This window comes from Stylophora pistillata, chromosome 1 (genome assembly GCF_964205215.1).
Source record: "Stylophora pistillata chromosome 1, jaStyPist1.2, whole genome shotgun sequence".
NCBI lineage: Eukaryota > Metazoa > Cnidaria > Anthozoa > Scleractinia > Pocilloporidae > Stylophora > Stylophora pistillata.
Window position 1 is genome coordinate 26,726,797 of NC_142519.1, and position 6,769 is coordinate 26,733,565.

Genomic DNA, 6,769 nt, shown 5'->3' on the forward strand with positions numbered 1-6,769 from the left:
TTCTAAAATACCCCGGCCCACCCCCCCCCCAATAAAAAACGTACCTTTCCTAACCTATAGTTTAAAAACGATCTTTTTTTAAAAGGTTTTAATATGTTAATGGCTGCCTAAAATCAATTAAGATGCTAGTAAGGCGCCCAGGTATTTTGGGATTTCATTAGATCAAATTTGCACCAAATTTGGTCAGAAAGTTGTTTAGGAAATCTGTTTGATTTTCAGCTAAGACACTTGATGTCTGGTACATGAGTACAAACAAAGCAAATCAAAGCAAATCAAAACAAGAATGGTACTCAGGTAGTCGGGCAGTCAAGCGAACTGGTTTTTAAGAGCAAACATCATCCGACATGTTTTCTAAGTGATTTTGAAAGTAATTTGGACAGCTAGAGAGGAATTAGAAGCGATTTTCGAGGTAAGGGATTGTTTACAGGTAGTACATGTTTGTAACGTGGCCCATAGGAACACAAATGCGACTTAGTACTGCTCTATTTTGGTCTTAAATCTCGTTGTAATCGTACTTAATATGTTCTCGCCCAAAGTGGGAGTGTACGGCTCAATAGCTTATCATGAAAGCCCGTATGAAGCCGAACTATGGGGAAACCCACTTTTGACAATAATGAAATGTAGGAAAGTCGGAATATCCTGAAATTCTAAAAGACCTAAAACGCAGACTGAATGAAAATTCGAAACACAATACGACGCAATATTTTAAAATTCTACATTATGTAATTATCCATTTAATGCAGTCCAGTTAGGTTTTTTGATCGATGATTTCAATTCTCCTCCTTTTCAAAACTTTCTCCTCTAATGGATTTAGCAACCTACATAGAAGCAGATGAACAAGATGCAGATATTCTTTTTTATTTTCCATTTTTTTTTTTTGCCTTGGACTTCCATATGAAAATTCACTAACAATTGTGGTATTTATAATGTGATTTAGTGAGGGATACCTATCTGTCCGATTTAACAAAAATGGAAGCAAACTTTCAGAAAAGATTTTTGGATTGAGGTGGGGGGAGGGAACAAGTTACCAGACCCCTCTAGAAGCGTATTCCTTTACTATTTTTACCCATACTCTGAGGAGATTAGCCACAAGATAATTTCTTTGCACTGTTACGAGGATCGAATTATTTTTACTGAATCTGTCACGCAATCCCAGAATTCTAGAATTATCTATAATCTATAATATTCCAGAAACTTCTTTCATGTGACTCAGCAGTTTCCAAAAATAGTACAACTTGTAATACGCTATAAATAGTAATAGAATATTCTAGATAACTAAAGTAAATGTATAAAAGCTGGCTTGTGAGAAGTACAAAAGAGATTTGCCCGAGGGCTTAACTTCGTGGCTTGCTGACTGAACTTGTGGAAGCTATGATGTGACGAGGCTATGACCTTTTGACCTTGCGATATCCGGAGAGAAGAAAGAGATGAAAAAGACGATAGCCGAGAAGGGAAAAAGATAAAGAATACAGAGATCGCTATGAGGTCCTCCGAAAGAATTTCTGTCGGCGGATGTTGCAATTGGAAGTTGATCAAGACGACGAACACTTACACGGCATGAAGGATTGTAAGCCTGCTTTATGAACTGCTTAACTTAATCTCTAACCTAAGTAGATTAAACAATGTAAAACTAATTAAATAATAGTTAAAATGGGTAACTGCTTGTTGTTACATTTTTGTTGCGTGCCATATATCGTACTCGGGAGTTTATTTTCATATATGCTTTGTTAGCGGACATTTCTTGGTCATTCGTGCACGTAACAGCACCAACTGTTACAATCAATTTCATCATTCCACCTTCAAGAGCAAATGTACAAAAACTTTTCCAAAAAACGGGTTTCAAAATTTCCAGTCTGTATTCTGTGCCCAATCTGCAGTCTGTAGTCTCCATTTTGTACCTAGTCTTCATTTCGTATCCGGTTCGCAGTCTGCATTTTGTACTGACCGATAGCTAAAATGTGAATTCTGCAGCCAACATCACCCCAGCAGTTCAAAGTAGTACCAAGTAGTTTCAACTGTATCCGGGAGTTACCCATTGGAATTTAATTATCTTCAAAATTCATTCAAATGTAATGTATCAATGACTTATTCTTGATTAAATTACCGTGTTACCATGAAAACACTTTATGTCTGCTACAACTATCCTTAATTTTGCGTTTGTGCGCCTGTAATTGGTAGATAACTTAAGGAATCCTCATTTTTTTATGATTAAATAGTGGTCAGCATATTAAGATTCGACTTTTTGCCAAGTTTTATATATTTTTGTGGAAATTTTGAACAGCCACCTTGTCGCAAAAATAAGTTGATTGCGAACCTGACCTGTCACGCTTCGGCTGTTTACCCTCTGGCGGAGCACGGTCTTAAATGCACTTAATGCCAGGCAGTCATACATTTTCACAGAATGTCCCCCTGGCGGCTTTTTATGAATTTTTTAAATACTGGAATTGTATGGATCAGAGAGTTCATCAGAGTTTTAAATTTGCTGTGATGTGCGTTCTTAGTCTGATTTGGACCAGACTTTATCCAATTTGGAGAAATTTGATACGGGAATTTTGGCTGGAAGAAAGAGAGTGGTATCTGATCACGCTATATGCATATGGTTTTAATTGATTTGAAGTTTCCATATTTTGTTTGTAAATTAACTGAACAGACCTTCAAACTTCTTTCTCGGAGAAATTACCAATACCGCTACTCTTGTAAATCCGAGGTGAAATAAAGGTATGTATGTATGTATGTATGACAGGCCAGCACGACTCCTGCCTTGCGTTGGGTGTAATATGGACAATTTTCTCTGAAGTTGCCCGTATATAAACAAAAACAGAGGCGTGGTTGACTAGGGGACTAGTTCACTACATCTTGAAGTCTTATTCTGCAATCACACGCATCGATGTCTTATCCTTGGCTCACTATCTGGTGTTTGCTAACAGGCTGACAATCCAAAAATAACGAGACCAATATTCAGCCATCCTGACCGAACAAGCTTGGTCAATATAACTGTTTTTATAGCACAATAAACCACGATAGTCGTTTAAGTTTTCTTTGTTTAGACAGTCCTCTTCCGCTTTTGCAACTCTATCACCGATTACGGTCCAAAAATTAGGAACTTTGCAGGTCTGCTCCGAGACATTTTTTTGTCTTGCGGAGGATCAAAGCGGGAAATCCCGAACGGTTAAGATGGGCCCATTTTTCCCACTCTGGTAGCCAATCAGAACGCAAGATTCGCTTCACATTGCCCACGGGCACTGCCAGCAATATAATAAGATTAAGTTTTCCATCTTTTTATCTTCACGGACTGGTTTTGGTTTGAATCATTTGATCAAAAGAAATGTTGCATAAAAAGTGCCATTAGTCACGTTTTAATCGATAAAATTGCAGTCAGAAAAATCAAGTTCACTCACCTTTTATTTCGTGTGTAGTCTCAGGTGATTTGAAAGATTTGGTATCCTCCTCTTTACTGACTCCCCTCCAAATATTTCGAAATTTGTGCCACTCTCCAAAATGATTCTCCTGTCTCCTTCCATTTCGGGAACAATTACCAGAGCCTATCCACTGTTATTTCACTGAAAAATGGATGAGGTCTAAACTCAGTTTTAATTGTCCAAAATGTAGTTCCCGGTGCATTTCAATCTGCATATAACAATTGCATACACTGGAAGTTCCCCAGTGTTCAAAGTAGACGCATACGCCTAATCTCTAATTAAGTATTGCTTCTATCATTACTGACACACTCCTACTATAGACAGTGCTGGGCCAAACCTTGGTTGCCCATTGGCAATTCCCCTAGTTTGGACAGTAAATTAAAACTGAAGTGGCCGGCATTCCTCTTCTGAAGTTCTACAAACAACTACTGTAGTTCATACAAAAATTAATTCATGAATAAAAAAATTAGAAAAAGAAAGGAAAAGGCATTCAAAAATACTTTGTATTCGACGGGTGAATCTTTTCAGTTTCACTGAGAGCGAATTTAAATCATGCGAAAAGGTTATACTACGTTGGGCTAACTCGATGATAGAGTCTGCTTACATCTGACATATAAGTTAAAGTAAAAAGTGATAATGTAAATATAATAATTGACTTCTTACCGAAGGACACAACTTCCTAATTGTCACATATCTGAAAATTCCGGTTTATTTAAATCAATTAATTAGTCATACGTAAACTGTATAAATTGCTAGATTTGTACAGAGCGATAACCGTTCTTGACTCGGCTGATTTTCGACTAGTTATCGCTTGTCATGGAATGATTATCTCTTCACTCTCGAGTCTATTTTTGCTTCCCTCAGAGAAGCAAAAGAAAAGGAACATGGTCTCATCAATTTTCCAAACAGTGGCTTCATTTCCCTCACAGAACAAATACATAAAAATTATAAGACGACAGATACAAATACTGCGTCAACTATAAAGGAACTAGTTCTTCTTCTTGTATATTTCAATTTGCTGTTTGGCGACCTAAAGTCACTAAGTTGATCCTGTGCGCTTTGTTGAAGTATCAGCGCTAACAAAATGCGACGAATTTTCATCTTTGGCTTCCATCAGAAATTGGTTAACATTTCCACATTTTCCTTTTCGAGAAACGTTACGACAAAACACGACTTTCTGGATTGCTGGATCCTTCGAGTTATTAATGGGGGAGAATTGGTCGCACTTAACCTCCCCGAAAAAAATTAACAAGTAACCAGGATACGTGTGCTAAATTGTCCACCTTTGACAGGTTCAGCAGGTCGCCTGCAGTTAGTTTAAAGATTTGGGAACCACAATAATTGTCGCACGCCATTACAATAATATTTTGTATTGAGTTAATAACCTACTGGCAAGTAACTGAGATACAGAACCAAAACTGCCTCGGGTAAATCCACATCCACATCCCAATACACCGCTGAAAAGAAAAGAAACGTTCTCCCCCAAGAATCTTACACCTGTAACACCTTGCGATTTAGCAAACTAGCTTTCAAGTCTTAATTAACTTCCATAAGACATAGCTTATTTGTAGTTGATATATGTCCCTACTATGAACCTTTTTATCTCCATTTCTCTACATTTTGAGTATTACATTTTTGCGTGACATAGTACTTTACGGTTCGTACAAACCTTAACCTAATGGTAAAGTCCTTTTTTGGCGTGTAGAATACATAGTCATCTAGTAAAAACAGCGCTAGTATTGAACTCTGAAATAAAACCACCCAAACCTCTTCAAACGGTTAAAAATGTTTCTGCAAAACTGTTTGGTGCAATCGCGTAAGCTTTCTTGTTAAACTTAAATAAAGTTTAATTTACCTAAAGAGTACTCTAACGGAACGAGATGCATTATTCGAATAGAAATCTTATAGGACGTTTTATTGTTGAGTATCGCTGAGTATTTTTGCGAGTTACAACGTACTTTGACGAGCCTGTAAGGGGAGTCAAAGTACAAACAACGAGTTAAAATACTCAGTGAAACCACACACCGAAGAGTATAATAAGTTATTCCGTGGAATGCCTGTGGCAGGCCCACATGGTTTGCCAGGCGTTCCTTTTTCATCGTCGACACAAATCGACAAATCTAATTAATTCTTGATATGCTTGAAATGTTTGACATTTTCCGTATCTCTTAGCAATGAATGAGTTTCTAGTAATCGGATCCTTGTGTTTGCGCTAGCTAGTTTCGACGTAAAAATACACGGTTTTGGTGGGAGAACATCGCTTTTTCGCCACCATGTTACCACAAATGGATTTAGGTAAGGTTGATACGAGGGAAGCGAACGTTTTTCTGTGATTAACCATGAAATATGTAATAAAATCTACCGATTAACCTCTTACTTGGCGTAAGGTTTATTGTGTCACTGACATTGCGAAATGGTCTTAAAGTCGGTAAGAAACAACCCAGCACAGTTTTATTAATTATATTTAAGTGTGTAGAGCCTGTTTTCGTATTTGTTTTTGATAAACAAACTGTGGCGACTGAAATTATACGTCCTCAAAGGTGAGAAGTCGTTGTCAGCGGAAATGCTTTGCTCTGTAGAGAATTGAAACAAGTGATAGAAACAAGAAGAGATCAGTAGGTCGAGTTCGAGCTTGCCTTAGAAGAATCCAAAGGTTTTTGAGCTGCTGCTCTTCGCTATTCTCAACTACAAACACAGTCACAGTTTCTTCAACACAAAAATTTCCTACAGAGATTTCTTCGGCTGATCTAACTGACTAATCATGCTAGTTTACTGTAACTCCATAATTCTTTCCAATGCTACGGTTAGTAGCCAACGCATCCTACGGAATCGTCTTTTGGCGTCGTGTCTAGTATTCAACCGCTTCATTTTTAACGCATTTCTTACAAAGCGAAAGCATTGGGGCAGATAAAAAGCATAGCACGCGCAGCCGACCGGTTAAACAGGTTTTAAGGAAAAAGTTACTGCCAGTGAAAACATACTGGCAGGTTACTGAGATACAGAACCAAAACTGCCTCGGGCCAATTCGCATCCACATTCCAATACGCCGCTGGAGAGAAAAGAACCGTTCTTACCTAAGAAACTTGCACCTGTAGCACTTGTATATTTTTGTGCAATAACAAACGATCCACATCAGCCATGGCCTACACGGATCTGCTGACTGCTCTTCAAGTTTAAATAGAGCTTCCATCATCATCTTTGTTGTTATCATCCTTATTTTTCACTTTAGAATTATTATAATAATTGCTATCATCATCATTATCAAAATTAATCAAAGTAGAGACTGAATACGATTCCCCAACACCAAAACAGAAATAGGAAAGATTACTCACTAACTTAAATATATTTTT